Below are 18405 nucleotides of genomic sequence, written 5' to 3' on the forward strand. Positions count from 1 at the left end.
CGGCTCCAGACGCATTTCTTTGTCTTTGCTCTTTCAAATCGCTTGCTTTCCTAAGTGCCCAAGTATCCAGACTAAAAAGCGAGAATGCCTCCTGAGCCCTCAGACCGCAGAGGTCTCCGGGGCAGCGTGCCTTCTCCCTGACCTTTTGTTTGGCCTTCACACACACACACACACAAACACTCAAGAGGCTGGGTTTATTATTGTCCGTCTTACGAAAATGTAATAAAGTATCTAGACTGGGCGACAACCTTGCTTTTGAATTAACAATGTATGATGCCTGCGGTTCCCTTTCCGGGCTTCTGTGAAATAACGTGTTGTAACAACAGCCGGGCTCCCCGTCTGGCGGCGGGCGCCGCAGTTCTGCGGGGGGGCGGGGGGCGGGGATCCGGGCTCTCACCGCCCCCCGAGCGCCCCCCGCCTCCCCCCACCCTTCCCAAGCCGCCCTGCGCCAGGGCCTCGCCCGCCCCTGGCCCCCTCCAGCCCACCCCCTCCTCTTCCGGCCCGCTCTGCCCGGCTCCCGACCCAACCCCGCCTCGGGGCCTCCTTCCCTTTCCCTCAGCCCCGCCCCTCAGGCACTCCTCCCCCCTCGCTCCCCCGGCCTCTTCAGGGGGCCCCCCATCCCAGATTCCCCCTCTCCCAGGCCCCCTACTCCCGGCTTCGTCTCCTAGGCCCTGCAGGCCCTCCCCTGGGCCCCTCGCGCGAGCTCGACCCCCCCTCTCCCGGGACCCCAGACACCCCTCTTCGGGCCCGGAGGCGGCTGGCGACCGCGGGTCCCCGGAGGCGCGGCAGGGGGCGCTGCGCGGGCTGAGGGGCGGCTGCGGGCTGAGGCGGCGGCGGCGGTGGCGGCGTGAGGAGGAGGCGGGCGGAGGCGGGGGCGGCGGCAGGCGGGGGGGCGGGGAGCCGAGAGCTGAAGGGAGGCGAGCGGCGAGACACAGGCTCCGAGGCTCCAGCGAGCGAGCGAGCGACGAACGAGCCCGGGAGGGAGGGAGGGAGCGAGCGAGCGAGCAGCCGCGCCGCCGCCTCGCAATCCGCCGCCATCCCGCCGCTTGACCGCCGCCCGATCGCCATCGCCCGGCCCAGTCGCGCCCGCGGAACTAGACCAGGTGGGCCCGGGGCGCCGGGCGGCTGGGGGCGGCGCGGGGCCGGGGCGGCGGCGGCGGCGGCGGGCGCGGCGCTAAAAGATGGAGGCGGCGCGGCCCGGGCCGGCTTTTGTCTCTCGGTGGCGGCTGACTGACAGCGGCTCTCGGGCCGGTCCGACCTTTGTCCGCGATCGCGGGGGCTCGGCCCGCCCCGCGCCGCCGTCGTCGGCCCGCGGGGGCGGGCTGGGGGCGACCGTGGGGCGGGGGGTGCGGCGGGCGGCCCTCTCCCCATTGTTGTAGCGGCGTCGAGCGGCCTGGGCTCGGGCGCGCGGCGGGATCGGGGCGCCCCCGGGGCCGGGGTCCTCCGCGGGAGGGGCCGCGGGGCGGCGGAGGCTGCGGAGAGCCGGGGGAGTCGCCTTTCCGGCCTAGATTCCGGCGGCCGCGGGTGTCTCGGCGGCCGGAGGAGTCTGGGCCGGTTTCCTGCCGCCCGGCCCCCCATCTTGCTTCCTCCTGAGAGCGGCCGCGGGATGCAGGGCCGGGGCCCGGGGCCGACCCTCGGGGCCGGGGGGCGGAGTCCCTCGCCCCCCGCCGGGTGTCCCCGAAGTTGGTGATCAGGGTTGCCGGCCTGGGTGCGAGGGGCCGGGGGCTCACAGCCGCCCAGACGGCCGCGCTTTGAGTGCGGGAACGAGAGCATTATTTTCAAAACACTTAATGCTCTGTTGCTGAAAATGTTTAATAATAAACAGGACCTCTCCCCGCTCAGGGCCTGCCAGATGGTTCCCCCCCCCTTCCTCCCCCCCCCCCCCCCCCCCCAAGTAAAACCCAGCACTGTTGAAATCGCGGGCCTCTGAAGAGTGGATTTGCCTTCGTGAAATTGGAAGGCTTTTTTTTTTTTCCTTCTAACCGTTTTTTCCCTCTTTCGAAATACCGTGGGAGGTCCAAGCCCACCTTGAGGCGAGCCGAGGAGGTGTTTTTCAGCCGAATGGTCGCTTGAAGGAAGTCGGGGGTAGGGAAGGGGGGCTGGGAGCTCTCCGGAGTGTGTCATTTGCTACATGGCTGCCCGAGAGAAACCTTTAGAAGGCTTTGGTTCACAGGATTGTTCAATTGTCCCTGAGATTGTTGTTTTTCTGTAAGGTTTTGTGTGCATTTTAAGTGGCCTTGTACATCATCCAGTTTGGTTCCTGTAACCGTCCGTTTGAAGTCTCAGCATGGTTTCTGGGAATCCACTTGCAGCCATCTAGCCCTGTTTGCGCAGTGCTGGGGTGTTAGGTGGGCCTGGGAAGGCCCTGACTTTGAGGTTCAAGCCTTGCTTGTGTCAAACAGCTCAGGTTCCCAGAGCCTTCGTTGACACACGTAGGGACATTGCATCCTCTCCCTCTTAAGGCCCGGCACACAGTTGGTGCTTGATGGTGGTTTCTCCTGGGGCTGTTTGTACACCTGCCATCAAGTCCTAGGATGGCAGCTGAGCCACTGGTGGTGCCACCCTTCGTGCTGAGTGGTCAGGCAGATGCCACAGGTGCTGGGCTGAGGCATGGCCAGGGAGAAGGATTGCAGGGCACAGAACATCACTGGGCTCTTGCTCGTTCAGCGCTGGGGCTCAGTGGGGAGACCAGGCTGGAGAAGAACAGGCTTTGGAGCCCTCAGGAGCTCCATCGACCTGGGCTGTGTGGCTGTGGGTTTCTCCCCTGGGATCGGGGTGCCTGCCCTTTCGGAGGCTGTTCCCGCAACTGGGTTTAAGGCACAGCAGAAAACATGAGATGCTCAAGGCTGAGGACAACAAGCAGAGGCCCAGGGAGTCCTGCCTCTTGAGGGTTACTGCTTTCTGTCGGGAATGGCAAATAAACATTTGCTTGGACACATGTGTCCCTTGGAACCTGGATTCTGGTCCTCATCGGGTTGGCTTACGCAAGTCTCAGCCTCAGCTCGTGCATCTGTAAAATGGGAATAATTACACCTTGCCTTGGGTATCTGTTGGGGCTTTTGGGAGCCTCACATACTATTTGCAGCAAAGCTCTTCCATCCATGGGAGGGTGATGAAAATGTATGTATGTATGTTTTTGTTGGTTATCTGGTTTTTTGGTGTCTTTTTAATTCCTGATCTTCTGCTCCTGTCATTTTGGTGGATGGAACCACCCCAAATTCTGTCCGCAGCTGATGTTTTGATTTTGCCTGGTAGCACCAGAAAGGCCAAAAGAGCGAGGCTACTCAGCCAAGTCTGAGGTTTGTGCTGTTTATGGGAGACCATAGGAAGGACTGAGGCTAGTTTGGGGAGACCGACCCCAGTCTTGACCATGGGTAAGGACTGAGACCTAAGTTACCTCTGGACCAAACCTATAGCTTGTTTGTAAAGGGCCCTGGAGACTGCTTGAACATAAGGTGGTTCTGCAGTCAGTGGGGAATTTGTTTCAGTTCATTTTGGCATTCCCACAACCACCTTGGTTTTGTTTTGTTCTGTGTGTGTGGTTTTTTTTTTTAAACCTCCTTGGAACCTTCTGGCCTCCTGGCTGTGTGACTGAGACGTTCTAGTGGGTCAAGTCATCCTTTCAATTTTCCCTGCTTCCTGCCTCTTGGGCCCATCCTTTCTGTCTGATTTCAGTCTGGCCCAGCACTGTGGAGGTTAGCTGGGTGGTGATGTGATGAATTCACTGCGCCTTCCACAACCTTTTTATTTACCTGTGAATTTCAGCTCTGACTGGCTCCCTAATGCTAACTGCACGGTAGAGGGGCTTGTTCCAGCCAGTTGTGGGTGCTTGTCTCTCCTTAAACATTCTGGGTCCTCTCCAGTCTCCTTCAAGCCCAAATGGGTAAAAAGAGAGTCTGGGGAAGGAAGAGCCAGAAAACCTTGGGAGAGAGGAATTTCAGGAATGGCAAGTCAGAACTAGTTCCTGCCCGGTCTAGTTGCCTGGAGCCTGGCCCAGGGATTTTTGTTGTGCCTTTTGGTTGGCCCATCCCCCACTCCCTTTTAAATTTCAGTGTTTTTTTTTTTTTTTCCCCCTGAAGGATTATTTATTGTGCTTTCAAGTTTTTTTTTTTTTATTGCACAAAGTACTGACTCATGTTGCTAATGGCTGTATGCTGGTTGTATGTCTCATTATTCTACCGCTTTAAGATTGCTCATTTCTGTATTTGTTTCTATTTCAAACCAGAATAGGCCAGTTGGGCCAGTACATGTATTTCTAAATTTGATAATGAGGCTTCTCTTTTGTCAAAGGTGTGTATCTTGCTCTGGGTGGGCAGGTGTTCAATAGGGCCTGTCTACACTAGATTTTAAAGCAGTGCATTTCCCTGTGAAAAAGAACATTTCTGAGATGTTGGGGTTTGTGTCCTGAATTTCATATTTTAGTCAGGGCAAACTAGACTGGCTTCTTTTCCAATCATAGCTTGATTTCTTTCTTAAGATTTTTTTCCTGGGGCTTGTATAGACTTAAACCTTAGATTTGTCCTTTGAACAAAGAAATAAAGGCATAATTTGGAAAATATATATACATATAACTGAGTCATTTTCCTGTACACCTGAAACTCAGTATTGTAAATCAACTATAAAATTCAGTGAAAAAAAAAAAAGGTAACGAGGTATATCACAGGACTATATTGAGTATCTTGTAATAGTGTATAAGGGAAGATAATCTGAAAAAGAAAAATATATGTAACTAGATCATTTTGCTGTACACCTTAAATGTGTTGTAAATCAACTGTACTTCAATTAAAAAAAAGAAAAGTAAGGACGTCTCTGGTGGTCTAGTGGTTAAGACCACTAGAAGACTGTGCTTCCAACAGAAGGGGTGCGGGTTTGATTTCTGGTCAAGGAACTAAGATCCCACGTGCCTTGTGGCACAACCAAAAAATAAAGTAAAACAAAAAAAGAAAAGGCATGGCCTGTGGTGCTGGAGATGAGAGAGAGGTGGGAGATGGTGAGCTTTCTGATGGAATAAAATTGTTTGGACAGGCTTTTGGGTGAACAAGGTGCCGTTTGGACTGGCGTCTTGTGCCATTTGGACTGGCGTCTTCCCCTGGGAACAGGAGGACCTGGGCTTTGCTGTAGGTGGTGTCGCTGTGCCTCTGTGGGTGGCACGTGGGAATCTGCTCTGGGAGGGAGGCCTGCCTTCCTGAGTTGAGCCAAAAGTCTTGGTTGGGCTTGTTCTGAGCTGTGCTTGCTTTTTTTTGGTGGTGGTTTTCTGTGTGGCCTGAGCTCAGGGCTGGGTTGCTCCTGTGAGGGTGTTGGCTTGTGAAGCTGTGCAGGTGGGGAGGTGTCTGTGGGCAGAGCGTGGTCTATCTTGAGTTGCTGGCAGTCCTTCACATTCTCCCAGGTGACTTCCTTCCGCTCTCACCTCTGCAACTGGTTTTGTAGCTCTGCTCTGTATTCTTCCTCCTTTCAAGAAAGCTGCCAGCCTTTTCCTCCTTGTGGTAATGCAGAAACAGTATGTGTTGCTTTTAGAAGTCACTGCTGGACTTTGGCCAAGCATGGTGCAAGGCCCTTTAAGTACTTTTCCCCCAAAAGCAACCTTTCCCCTGAGGGGTGGGGGGACTGCAAAATATTAAAAAGAATAAAGACAAAAATAAAAACACAAATCACCTCTAACTTCACCATCCAGAGATAACTGCATTAAGACTCGTGTATTTCTTTTCTTTGATTATATGTTTTTTTCAAAATTAGAAAATACTGCTGTATACACTATTCAGGGGTTATAGATCCTCTTAACGTTATAGTATATTTCCCCCAGTTATTGAAAACATGATTTTTTAATAATTGTGTAATTGCTGTTACATGGATATGTCATGATTTACTTAATCCTCCATTATTAGATTGTTGTTACCCACTTTTTGTTCTTACAAACAAGACTTTAGGGAGCATCCCTGCTTACAAAGCCTTGGGTCCACATTGCTGTTTCCTGTAGGTGGAATTCCCAGTTGGAGGGTGTGCAGGCTCCTGCTTTGGCTCAGCAACAGTGTCTCCTGCAGCCCTGGCTACCTCTATGTCCAGCCTCGGTCACAAGGTGGCTTCCTTCTTAGACCGCAGAGTTCTGGGTGTCTCAGTCCTGGCGAAGCCCTTTGATGAGTGCAGTTGGGGTCTTACTCTGTTTTCTGGCTTGGGTGTGGACAAAGGTCTCGATTTAGACATTTACTGTTCTGGGACTTAGACGTGGATGCCCCGCTCATGTTCCTCAGGAGCTCGTGTCCAGTGCGGGGAGACGGCACCTCCTTAGAGAGGCCTTCCAGGCCCCCAGCCCATCTCCATCATCACCCTCCGTGATTCTTCCCTAGCCCCTGCTGCTGTTCTGTTTGCTTTTTTCCTCTTGCTTTTCTTTTCACAACTTTAAATACAGGGTTTTTGTTGTTGTTGTTGTTTTAAAAAATTATTGTGGGATAGAAATGACATAAGATTTACCATTGCAGCCATTTTAAGTGTGCAGCCTAGTGGCATAAAGTACATGCCCAGCGTTGTGCATCCACTGTCTCCAGAACTGGATCGTCTCCGCAGGCTGAAACTCTGCGCTGATTAACACGCCCTCCTCTGCCAGCCTTTCCCCCTGCCTTAGGCCCTGGCAGCTTCTAGTTACTGTTTGTCTCTATGACTTTGGTTAGTCTGGGTCCCTCAGATAAGTGGAATTGTCCGATATTTGTCCTTTGGTGAATGGCTTCTTTTACTTAGCATGGTTTTTCAAGGTTCATCTATCTGTGGTGTTGTGGCATGTGTCTGAATTCCATTCCTTTTTAAGGCTGAACAGTAGTCTCTTACAGGCTTCCCTGGTGGCTCAGCTGTAAAAGAATCTGCCTGCAATGCAGGAGATCTGGGTTTGATCCCTGGGTCGGGAAGATCCCCTGGAGGAGGGCCTGGCAACCCACTCCAGTCCGAGAGCCTGGAGAATCCCATGGACAGAGGAGCCTGGTGGGCTCACACAGAGTTGAAGGCAACTGAAGCGACTAAGCAGCAGCAGCAGCAGCAGTCTATATTATACACACAGGGACCACATTTTGTTTATCCCTTTGTCTGTAGATGGCCTACAACTTAGAAATACTTTGGGTTTTGTTGTTGTTGTTGCTGTTTGTTTGTTTCTGTGCCGCCCTGCATGCAGGATCTTAGTTTCCCCACTAGGGATCCATCCTGGGCCCCCTGCAGTGGTGGCACAAAGTCCTAACCACTGGACTGCCTGGGAACTGCCCAACATTTTTGCTGTGTTTTTTTGACTCGCCCTTACCCCCCAGTGGAATGCATGTCACATGAAGCGGATTCTTCGATTCCCGCCTCCCGATGCTGTGCATCTCACACAGACGGCTCTGCATCTGTACGTGTTGGGTGAGAAGTTGAGCCCAGCTCGGCCTGGATTCAGGTGGTCAGGGAAGGCCCTCTGGAGAACGTAGCTGACTTGAAGTAAGCACCTCTTGAAAACAGGGAGCCCTGGAGTATTAAAAATGTGTTTCTAAGTTGAAATGCCTGGGCTGCAGAAGAAAGCTAGTGAGTCAGCTTGCTTTCCAGAGCGCTAGGCCCTTCAGTGTGGATGCGGTGAGAGTGCTGGCGGTGGGGTGGGGGGGTAGGACTTCAGCTCCAGGCCTTGAGTTGATTTTCCCAACGTGCTTCGAGCTCATCTCTGTGTGGAATTGGGGGGGTGAATCTCACTGCCGCACCAACTGGAAAAAGGAGGTCACCTCCAGCACTCTCTCCACGCTTCCTTTGTTTCTTTAGAGCTTTTTTTGGCAGGTGTTGTTTACATCCAGTTCAGAGCTTAAAGAACTGCTCTGTTCCAGGGTGTGCAGAACACACAGGCTGGTCTGGGAGGGCCAACCTGTCCGCGGGTCTGAATGGGCTGAGTGTTCAGAAATAGCTGGGGAGAGTGGAACACTGCCCTGAAGCATAAAGTGGAATTCTTTCTGATATAAAATTAATTGCAAAAATATACTTACTGGGGAAAAAAAAAAAGCAAGTGTGTGTAGAAAAATGAATGCTCTTCTCTTCAGCTTCCAAGGCAATAGGCGTCATTTATGTTCGGTGTGTTTATCCTTCTCATACTAAAGAGCAAAGATGGGCTCATGCTGCTGTTTTCTTCATTTTCAAATTTAATCATGAGCTTTTTTCCCCCAGACTAGTATATACAGATCTATCATACTGTTAATGTTTTAAAAATAATATTTGTAAGGTTTTTTTTAACATGCATGTGTATGGAAGAAGAAAACAAAAATAGGTCTTAATCTTAACCTTGGCCCAGACAGTCCCAATTGACTTGTTTTAGAAAGTACTTAGGAAAATTAAATCTATATTGAAAAACATAAGGGTTCTTCCCCAGTCTCTCTGAAAGGAGACCGTTGTTTGAAGTTTTTTTTTGTGTGTGTGTGATTCCTAGCAGGGAAGAAAAATAATGCACATTATCCATTCCGTGTGTGTGTGTGTGTGTGTATAGACCTACAGCAGGCTGCCCCTCAGTTAATGTCGTGGTGTGCTCCATGACACCTGTGTAGACTGATTACATCATTTATTTTAGCGACTACAGAGAATGATCTGTGGATTCACATGATTTTACCCTGTTTCCTATCGGTGGACGTTGGGCTATTTCTAATTTTTGGATAATAATACAGTTTTGGTGAAATTCAGTCAAATTTGTCTTCATAAACATAAATTTGTATGTGATAGCACTTGAGAGTATGTTTCTGTAGTGTGGGGTCTTCCCGTTGAGTAGCGTTTCGGTAAGAGTTCTGTTAAACTCTTTTTCAAAAAATTTTGTGCCAATTTACATAAGTAGTATACGAGAGTGGGTGTTTCTGAACTGGGGGCTTTTCTAAATGAATCATTTGAGGTCATTTTGGGCACGCACGTTTCCCAAATTAAAAGCAGCGACTGTTGAAGGCTTCCTGTGGCCTGGTGTAGGATCTCAGCCTTTGATTGGCATTGACAGGCACAGCAGAGGTGGCGTTCCCCGAGGACTCCCAGTGCAGGTGCCTGGGCATCTGCTCAGATGAGGCCGGTGGGGGCTGGTGGGGACGATGTGTGGAGAGGCGCAGGTAGCCAGGTTTACTTTGCTTTTCCTTTTTGTTTTCTTCTAGCCTTTGTGCATTCAGAGACCACCCCGTTGGGGAGTTCTCACAGCAGCCCTTCAGCGGGGTTCTGAGGCTTGGTTACAGCCCTCGGTGGTCTTGCTGCTGGGGTGCGGCTGACTGTATGGGAGGGGTTTATCTGGAGGCCTCTGCTCTCTTGCTCCCAGTTCTCTACTCATCCACTTGGTCTCTGGCCCCCACTTTCCCCGCCTGTCTATTCTAGGAGCTCACACCTAGTGGGCGAAGTGACTACGGAAATGAAGCCCCTGGAGATGCCTGGGTGGGATTTCATCAGGCCAGGTGCTCCGGGAGGCGAGTGCCCAGGGCGGGGTGCTGTGGGGAGTACAGGGTGCCGGCCCTTGCGCTTGCTATTGTTAGTTGGAACCTGGAGAGAATCCATCAGATTCCTTTTCCTGAGGGAGAATAGCCCTTGGCTTTGGTCAGCTGTCTTCATATCCAGGTTCTTCCACTTGTGAGCTGTGTGATTAAGATGATTTAATCTTCTGGAGTCTCCATTCTCTTTGTCTGCAAAATGTCACAGTGACACCTGCCTCCTAGCATTGGGGGAGGATTCAATGGGTCCTACGCTGAAGTGTTTCTAAGGTGCCTGGCACAGGTGGGCAGGCGCTCAGTAAACAGTAGCTATTAATGGCTCCTGGATCCAGCACTAGCTGAGGACCTGGGGGTTTGGAGCAGGCAGGTTTATACACTTGGGGCTCTTTAGTTTGCTAGAGGTTGGGGTTTCTAATTGTGTGCTCAGTCCTGTGCTGAAGATTTAAACCCAAGTCTCACAGCCCCTGCCCTCACCGGCAGGAGCTCAGACAGTGTAACTAAGGGCCTCCCTGGGGCATTGACGCTCTCCCTACTGTCCACTCTGTCCAAGGTAAACACCCCCAACAGGAGCATCTGATCACTGCCCGCTGCCCTTCACTGAGTTTGTTCTTTTCTTGGAGAGTTTTAGGTAAATGTCTTGAAAAGAATAAAGACAAGGTTTGTTGAAGTTGATGGCGTCAGGCAGACAGACCTTCTGGACCTTAAACAGACCTCCTTCGCCCCTGTTTGCATATGTGAGCCTCTGGTTCTCAGTCTGCCCAGAGGGGATGGAACTTGCCTCCCAGGGTTGCTCAGAAGCAGGACGCCATGTCGATTCTGGACCGCCACGTTTGGTGGTGGTGTAGTCGCTCGGTCGTGTCCGACTCTTGTGACCCCATGGACTGTAGCCCGCCAGGCTCCTCTGTCCATGGGATTCTCCCCACAAGAATGCTGGAGTGGGTTGCCATTTCCTTCTCTAGGGGATCTTTCCCACCCAGGGGTTGATCCCGGGTCTCTAGCATTGCAGGCAGATTCCTTACTGACAGAGCCACCAGGAATTCTCACAGCTCAGTTTACCCAAACACTAAAAGAACGTAATGAAATGACAGGACAGGCCTGTGACACAAACCCCAAACACTCCAGAAAGTTCACAGGGTAGAAAATCAGTCATTCCTTGCAGTTGCTCTCTCTCTTTCAGATTGAGAGATGAGTGCTGTCTTAAATAATTTCGTTTTCTAATAATGGGAATGTTTTAACCACCTGTGAGTGCTTACCCTGGCATGACCACTGGGAAACGGGAGCTAGGAACCTGCCTTTATGTGTATATACTTAGACGTCCTGTGTGTGGTTCCCCAGCGCTGTCACTGTGGCCCTTTCCTGCCTGGAAAGGGCCATGGTCGCTGTCTGTCCACTTGGATGAGTCCTCGCGCCGTGTTGGTCGCGTCTGGCAGCAGCAGAGCATAGGGTTCGGCAGGCACTGCTCTCCACAGGGCGTCAGGCGAGTGATGAGGTGTTGGCGTGGGGAGTCCGGGGAGTGGGGGCAAGGTGGGCGTGTGCTCTGTGACGCGGCCTTGTCGGGAAGGGGCAGCACAGTCTGTGATAGCTGGGAAACGGGGGCTGTGAGAGCAGAGCTCTGTCTGGAGGGGGCTGGTCCTGTAATAGCCGATTCTCATTAATAACCCTCTGGGAGGGATTGGGGGCAGGAGGAGAAGGGGACAACAGAGGATGAGATGGCTGGATGGCATCACCAACTCGATGGACGTGAGTTTGAGTGAACTCCGGGAGTTGGTGATGGACAGAGAGGCCTGGCGTGCTGAGATTTATGGGGTCGCAAAGAGTCAGACACGACTGAGCAACTGAACTGAACTGAACTGAACGTCAGCCTGTGTGCGTGCGGATGCGTGGCTCCTCTTCTCCAGTGCCGAAAAGACAGATTGGCATCCTCCTGAAAGCCCCTGAGCAACACTTGGCCCTCCTTTTTGGGGTTCTTCCTTTTCAGACCTGGTCTTGCCTGATTGGTGGCCCGGGACTGTCATCGTTCTGGGTTTCCTCTGGAGTCTGAGGCTTGGAGAATAAATGGCATACGGATTCCCAGGCTATAGTCCTTTGGACGTTGTTGGATAGCGTTGAAACCAACCCAGCCCTTTTATCCCCCTGCCTTCATTATGTGTGTGTGTTAGGCACTCAGTCGTGTCTGACTCTTCTGCGACCCCATGGACTGTAACCCACCAGGCTCCTCTGTCCATGGGATTCTCAGGGCAAGAATACTGGAGTGGGTTGCCATTCCCTTCTCCAGGGGATCTTCCCGACCCAGGGATCAAACCTGGGGTCTCCTGCATTGCAGGCAGATTCTTTATCATCTGAGCCACAAGGGGAAGCCCTGCCTTCAGTATATTGGGATTTTATTTTCTTCCAAGAGGAGTGGCTTGGGGTGCTTAGTTATTGATGGACCATCTCTGTCACAGCACACACCCTGCTGCAGCGGCTTAGCTCTGAAGGGGCATGATAGAGTGCGAGAGGGCATGGTGCGGCCTTGGCCTGGTCCTTCACTTCTTAGCCTTCACTCCCTCATCTACGGGAGCCACAGAGGACGGCCACCCCAGCGCTGTTGGCAGGATCCTCTGCACAGCTGTAATTACTATTCTGCCAGCCTGGTGGAGTAATTCCCTGCTCGGATTAGAGGGAGGCGTTGCCCTCCAGGTGGAATGCTTTGTTGCTAACAAGCCTCCTCTGGGGCCGCGTGCAGCCTGAAACTGGGGAGGGCGGTGGGTGGAGGAGGGCTGCCTGGGGAAGACAGGGTCTGTTCTAAGGGTGCTGTGTGCCACATCCCCGTGGGCATGAGCTGCCGGAGGGCTTCCCGTGTGATGACCTGATTATAGAGGTCTGGGGTCTGAGCCCTGCTGGTTTCTCTGCACTGCGTCCCAGTTCTCCTCTCCTTCCTCACCTCTCTCTCTGCCCTGCGGTTCTTTGGGCACAGACTAAAAATAGGCTTCATAGAAATGTCAGACAGCACAGGAGTATTGGCCCGTGTGTAAAGTTACATGTAGCAGGACGTTGGCTGTAGCATTATTTGTCACAGGACAGGGTTGGAAATCAGGTACATGTCTGGAGAGCATGGGTAAACACATGTGGCACAAATGTGCAGTGAAATACCAGGCAGGCTTAAAAAGAGTCTCAGGGTGGTGTGCATTTTCTTGAAAAAAAAAAAAAAAAAAAGACCACAGTGTGTAATAAAAAGAAAGCAAACAATAGTAAAAGAAAGAAGTTTCTGCATAGTACAGTAACAACCCTCATCTATAGAATAACAATCCAAGACCACAAACTGCTGATAGCTTTACACAGCATCCACCAGGTTCACGTTGTTACCTTTTGAGTTGGAGTGACTTGTTCTGCGTATTTTAGGATCATTTGAATTTGTTACACTGAATGTGTATTAGAGATACCTGTTAGTTAACAGAGATAACTAATTACAGAGGTAACCCATATAAATTCAAATGAAGACACATATCTATGGGCCAGACCCCTGGGTTGGTGCGGACTGGTGCCTTACTGGCTCTTTCCTGGTAAGAGCATCATCCAGGCTCTGAGTTTTGCTCAGACTTGCCTCAAGTGTCTCACCTCCTGGTTCCAGGGCCCTGATGGGGGTCACAGGAATCCAACCAATTCAGTTATGTCTGTTTATATATCACGGGTCCTCAGAAATTGCTCTGTTGAGCTGGTTAAAGGGAACAATCCAATACAAATGCCATCTCCAACTTCTGTTCTCTGCTAAATCAGATTTTACAATATAGATTGCAATGGCATTTGCAGAGTGCTTCTCACTTGATAATTCGCCATTATTTGGAGGCAGAAAAGGAAGGAGAAATGGAAATAGAGCTTATGTGTCCTGTGTTTCTTTTATTTGCCAGGTCCTTGCTAAGTTTTGACCCTGGGCAGGGAGACCTTTGTGTGGCACATCCGTCCAGCTGTCCATCCCTGGCTGTATGTTGAAATTGCCTTAAGTTTTTTATTTAAAATTCTTTTTCTACTTGCTAAGTGAACTGCATGTTGAAAAGGTGAGATACGCCAGTAGCTCTCTGCAGGTTGCAAATGGATTTCTAGCTGAGTCCTCTCTCAGGCTTCAGCTTAAGCTAGTGTGCCGCTGAGCTAGGTGAACAGGGACTGACCCCACTGCCCGTGAAAGAAGGAGCTGTAAGAGTTTTAAGTAGATCAGCAATGATGACGATGGTCATCGGATACATTGAGCAAGTGCTGTGCTTGGGGAGACGCGAGGCAGACCCCAGTGGGTGAGGAGCCTGTGGCCGGCGCACACCATGTGCCCGTTGGACCCTAAATTAAGAGTGGGGTTCTTTACCTGATGCTTCCCTGCTCAGACCCCACTCCACCCTGGGCCAGACTCTCCCTGCACAGTCACCAGGGGCCCAGGGGTACGGACAGAGCCTGGGAGAACTGGGGGCATTTTATTTTGGGCCTCAGGGCCCCTTGGTGGCCAGCGTGGACCCTGTAATCACAGTAGCAGGTGTTTCTCCAGTGCCCAGCACTCCTGGAGGAGTGCCTGGATGTCAGACTTGACTGGGTTCAAGTTCAGGTTTTGCTGTGCCTTAATGGCACCCCACTCCAGTACTCTTGCTTGGAAAATCATGTGGACGGAGGAGCCTGTTAGGCTGCAATCCATGGGGGTCGCTAAAGAGTCGGACACGACTGAGCGACTTCACTTTCACTTTTCACTTTCATGCTTTGGAGAAGGAAATGGCAGCCCACTCCAGTGTTCTTGCCTGGAGAATCCCAGGGACGGGGGAGCCTGGTGGGCTGCCGTCTATGGGGTCGCACAGAGTCGGACACGAGTGAAGTGACTTAGCATAGCATAGCAACCTGAAGCTAGTGACCTTGGGCCAGTCATTTAGCCTTCCTGAGCTTTGGTGTCTTGTCTGTAATTGAGGGTACAGATACTTTTCTCTAAGTGGCTATTTTGTTCCAAAGAACTGTTTTAAATTTCAGCTTTATTCAAATGTGCTCATTAAGTTACTTTTGGCTGTTTTCTTTGTTAATTGTTTCTGCTTGCCTTCACATTCATTTGTGTCTTTTTTCTGACTTCTTATCAGATGCTTAATTTCGTTCTTTTCTGTTAGGAATTTTAAGTTTTTAGATGATTAAGTTTCCTCTGAGTACAAATTTGTCTTTGTTTCAGGCGTGGTGGTCTTTTCTCCATCTGTGCTATTTTCTAGGTATTCTGCAACTATGATTTTGAATTCCCCTTTGAGTCAAAAGTTTTTTAAGAGGGAGTTTTAGGTTTCCCAACTGATAACGTTATTTTTACTTCAGCTCTCATTACATCTTGTTTTATTGCACTGTGGTTGGAGATTTTTGCTTTTTCAGGATTTGGGGCTTTCCTTGAAGTCATACGTATAGAGTAACTTTTTGAACATGTTTGCTGATGTACCTTTCACATGACTCATTAGTTTCTGTTTGAGTGGGCTTTAGATCAAATGTTACTTAAGACCAAGGTTTCGCGATTTCTGTGTTTCCAATGTTATCTACTTATAGTGATTCTTTTCATTCTTAAATTATTCTATAAATATAGGTTCATGACAGTTGTATTTTCATTGTGGAGTGTACTCCCCCCCACCCCCATGTAAAAATGACCGCTTCATTCTGCCTATGTGTCTGGCTTTTTTCATCAGTGTTATTACATGTATTTGTGAGTTTCACCTGTGTAGTTGTGTGTGTGTTTATTCCTTCTCATTTATCTTTTATCCAGTTTTATTGAGATATAATTGACAAGGTGTACAGGATAGTGACTTGACTTTCATACACTGTAAAATGATTACCCACAGTAAGTTTAGCGAATGTCATCTCATACAGATAACAAAATTAAAGAAATAGAAAAAACTTTTTTTCCTCCTGATGAGAACTAGGATTTACTAACAGATTTTCATATATAACATACTGCTGCTGCTGCTAAGTTGCTTCAGTCGTGTCTGACTCTTTGCGACCCCATAGACGGCAGCCCACCAGGCTCCCCCGTCCCTGCGATTCTCCAGGCAAGAACACTGGAGTGGGCTGCTATTTCCTTCTCCAATGCATGAAGGTGAAAAGTGAAAGTGAAGTCGCTCAGTCCTGTCCGACTCGGAGCGACCCCATGGACTGCAGCCTACCGGGCTCCTCTGTCCATGGGGTTTTCCAGGCAAGAGTACTGGAGTGGGGTGCCATTGCCTTCTCCGATTTAACATACAGTAGTGTTAATTATGTTTACATGTTATACATTGCATTCCTGGTACTTACTTATCTTGTGACTGGACATTTGTACCTTTTGACCATCTTCATCCTTTCCCTCTCCACTCCCCTCTGGTAGGCACATATCTGCTCTCTTTTTCTGTGAGTGAGTTATAGTTACTTAGTTACTTAATTACTGGCACTTTGTTTAATTGGCCCACAGCACTATATTGGTTCTTGGTACACAGCATAGTGATTCAGTATTTTTCCACGTTTCAAAAGCTCACCACGGTAAGCCTAGTTACCATCTGTCTGTTCCTTCTCATTGTTAAATAGTATTCTGTTATGTGAATATAGTGGCTTCCCTGGTGGCTCAGACAGTAAAGTGTCTGCCTGTAATGTGGGAGACCTGGGTTCGATCCCTGGCTCGGGAAGATCCCTTGGAGAAGGAAATGGCAACCCGCTCCAGTACTCTGGCCTGGAAAATCCCACGGGGGAGCCTGGTGGGCTGCAGTCCATGAGGTTGCAGAGAGTCGGACATGACTGAGCGACTTCACTCTCACTTTCCTGTGAATATAGTATTTGTTGGTTCTAGTAGTGATAGATTTTTTAGCTTGTTTCCATTTTGAGCTATTCTGAATAGTGCTGGCTGCCATTAACACTCTGACACATCTTTCATGCGTGTGAGTATGTGTTCTCTTGGGTTCATACCTAAGAGTGGAACTGCCGAGTCACAGGGGAGATGCTTGCTCGGCTTGAGTGGACGGCTGCCTGTTTTCAGAGACGCTGGCGGTTGGCATGCCCGCCGAGGGGCAGGAGCAGCGTCCTCCACACTGTAGCGCTCGCTGTCAGGTTGTGTCGGCCCTCCCCACACTGGTCTCCGGATTCCGTGTCATTCCAATTCCAGACTGATTTCTGAAATTGATATGAAAATCAAAGGCCAAGGATAATCAAAGCATCCTCGAAGAACACAGCTGATGTACTGAAGAACACAGTGCTAGATGTGAGGACTTGGTAAGAACTACATAAGTAAGGCATCGCAGTGTCGGCAGAAGGATAGACAAATAGATGGATAGAATGGAACTGATCTTGAAACAGACTGCGCATGAATAGTCACTTAATTTGTGACAAAGGTGCTACATGACAAATGGGAAAGGTGGCCTTTTCAAAAGTACTGGGCGGGGACTTCCTCCGTGGTCCAGGGGTTAAGGCTCAGCCTTCTAACATACGGGGCATGGGTTCAATATCTGGTTGGGGAACTAAGGTTCCACATGCCATGGGTGTGGCCAAAATTAAAAAAAAAAAACAATATTAAATAAAAAGTACTGGGAAAGTTGGATTCTCTGTATAGGGGTGGGGGGAGAATTTTTCTACCCAAAATCATATCCAGGATCAGTTTTAGGTAGATTACAGAGCTAAACATAAAAGAGAAAACAGCTTCTAGAATAAAACAGGAGAATTAGCTTTATGATCTTGGAGAAGACAAAATTCTTTAAATAGGATACAGAAAGCACTACCAAAATAGGAAAGATTTATAAATTGAAGTGTACTTGAAACTTCCTATATTCTTGAGCATTTGATTACAGATGCTCCAATAAAATGCAACACATACTGTTTTGCGATTGCCCAGATGCCTTAGAAGACCTGCCAGCCCCGTCTGCGCGGGCCCCGCCCTGCTTCCGTCAGGGCTGGTCGGCTCTTGCTGTAGTGCCGCTGCCATCGTGGGCTGTGGGTGGTGGTCCCTCTGGGTCTTGTCTCTCTGTGCTGGATCCCTTGTTTCTTGCATCCTGTGTGTATCATCAGTTGGGGGAACGTGAGCATCAAGTAACAGCAACTGTCTTAAGCTGTCTTAAACAATAAGGATATTTATTGGCTCAAGTAAGTAGAACTCCAGAGGTGGGCAGGTTCTGGGTGTTGGTCCTTTGTGGGGTGTCGCTAAGGAACCAGGTGGGTCACTGGTAAGGAGGCTGAGTTTTTCCTTTAGACCAGGTGTGCCGCTCGCCCAGCTGGGTATGGGCCAGCCTCTCAGGCCTCTTGTCTGCCTAGGGGAGGACTAGCTCACTTCCTCTAGAAAGGAAGAAGGGAGAACTGGCTTCCAGGCAGGAATGGCTACTGCATTTATTTGCCTCTTGTTCACTAGAGCATCTTTCCCTGCAACTTTCTAAGAACATAAATGTTCTGTGGCCTTGTGTGAGTTGAAAACGTCCTTCCATCCCCACACTTGGCTCGGTCAGCTGGATACGAGGGTTAATGATGCTCATGAGAGTCAAGTCACTGGCTCATGAGGACTCACTGCCATTCCCTTTGTTCCTCCCTGGGACCTTTTTTGTGGGTGGTGGTTGGCTTTTGGCAGCTTTGGGGTTCTTGTCTTTATCCCTGATGTCCTGAAGTTTCCCGTTGTCCTGTGTTCTTTTTACACCCATTTCTCTGAGCACTTGGCAGGTCCTTGCAGTCTTGTGTACTTCAGCTCTGGGAATTTCTCGTGTAATTTTTATTTGATAATTTCCTTCCTCTTGTGTTTCTGGAGATCTTAGTTAAATTTGGACCCTTGGATTAATCTAATTTGGGGTAGGAGTAGAGACTAGTATTCATTTATCCCCCTTGTTAATTTTTCTGGGAGATCCTTTGTCTTGCATTTCTTCTACTGATGTGAAAGTTAAAAATGTGTAAGAATAGTTTGGATTTATAGAAAAGTTGGAGGTTCTGTATATTCTGCTCCCAGTTTCTCTTAAAAAGATCTTCCATTATTATGGTCCATTCGTCCTGGCTACTTAAG

General features: G+C 49.9%; 1 protein-coding gene across 13 annotated transcripts in view; it reads left to right on the forward strand.

Annotated features, from left to right (window-relative positions):
- Positions 1 to 984: 984 nt before the first annotated feature.
- Positions 985 to 18405, forward strand: part of PRRC2B (proline rich coiled-coil 2B) — an 84331-nt gene continuing 66910 nt past the window's right edge. For 12 of the 13 annotated variants that reach the window (XM_025261868.3, XM_025261876.3, XM_025261870.3 and 9 more), the window contains exon 1: positions 985 to 1103. The gene's annotated coding sequence lies outside the window, so the exon portion shown is untranslated. The remainder of the gene's footprint in view (positions 1104 to 18405) is intronic. The other variant, XM_025261869.3, reaches the window with a different exon arrangement.

The sequence above is a fragment of the Bubalus bubalis genome, chromosome 12 (genome assembly GCF_019923935.1).
Source record: "Bubalus bubalis isolate 160015118507 breed Murrah chromosome 12, NDDB_SH_1, whole genome shotgun sequence".
In the NCBI taxonomy this organism is placed as follows: domain Eukaryota; kingdom Metazoa; phylum Chordata; class Mammalia; order Artiodactyla; family Bovidae; genus Bubalus; species Bubalus bubalis.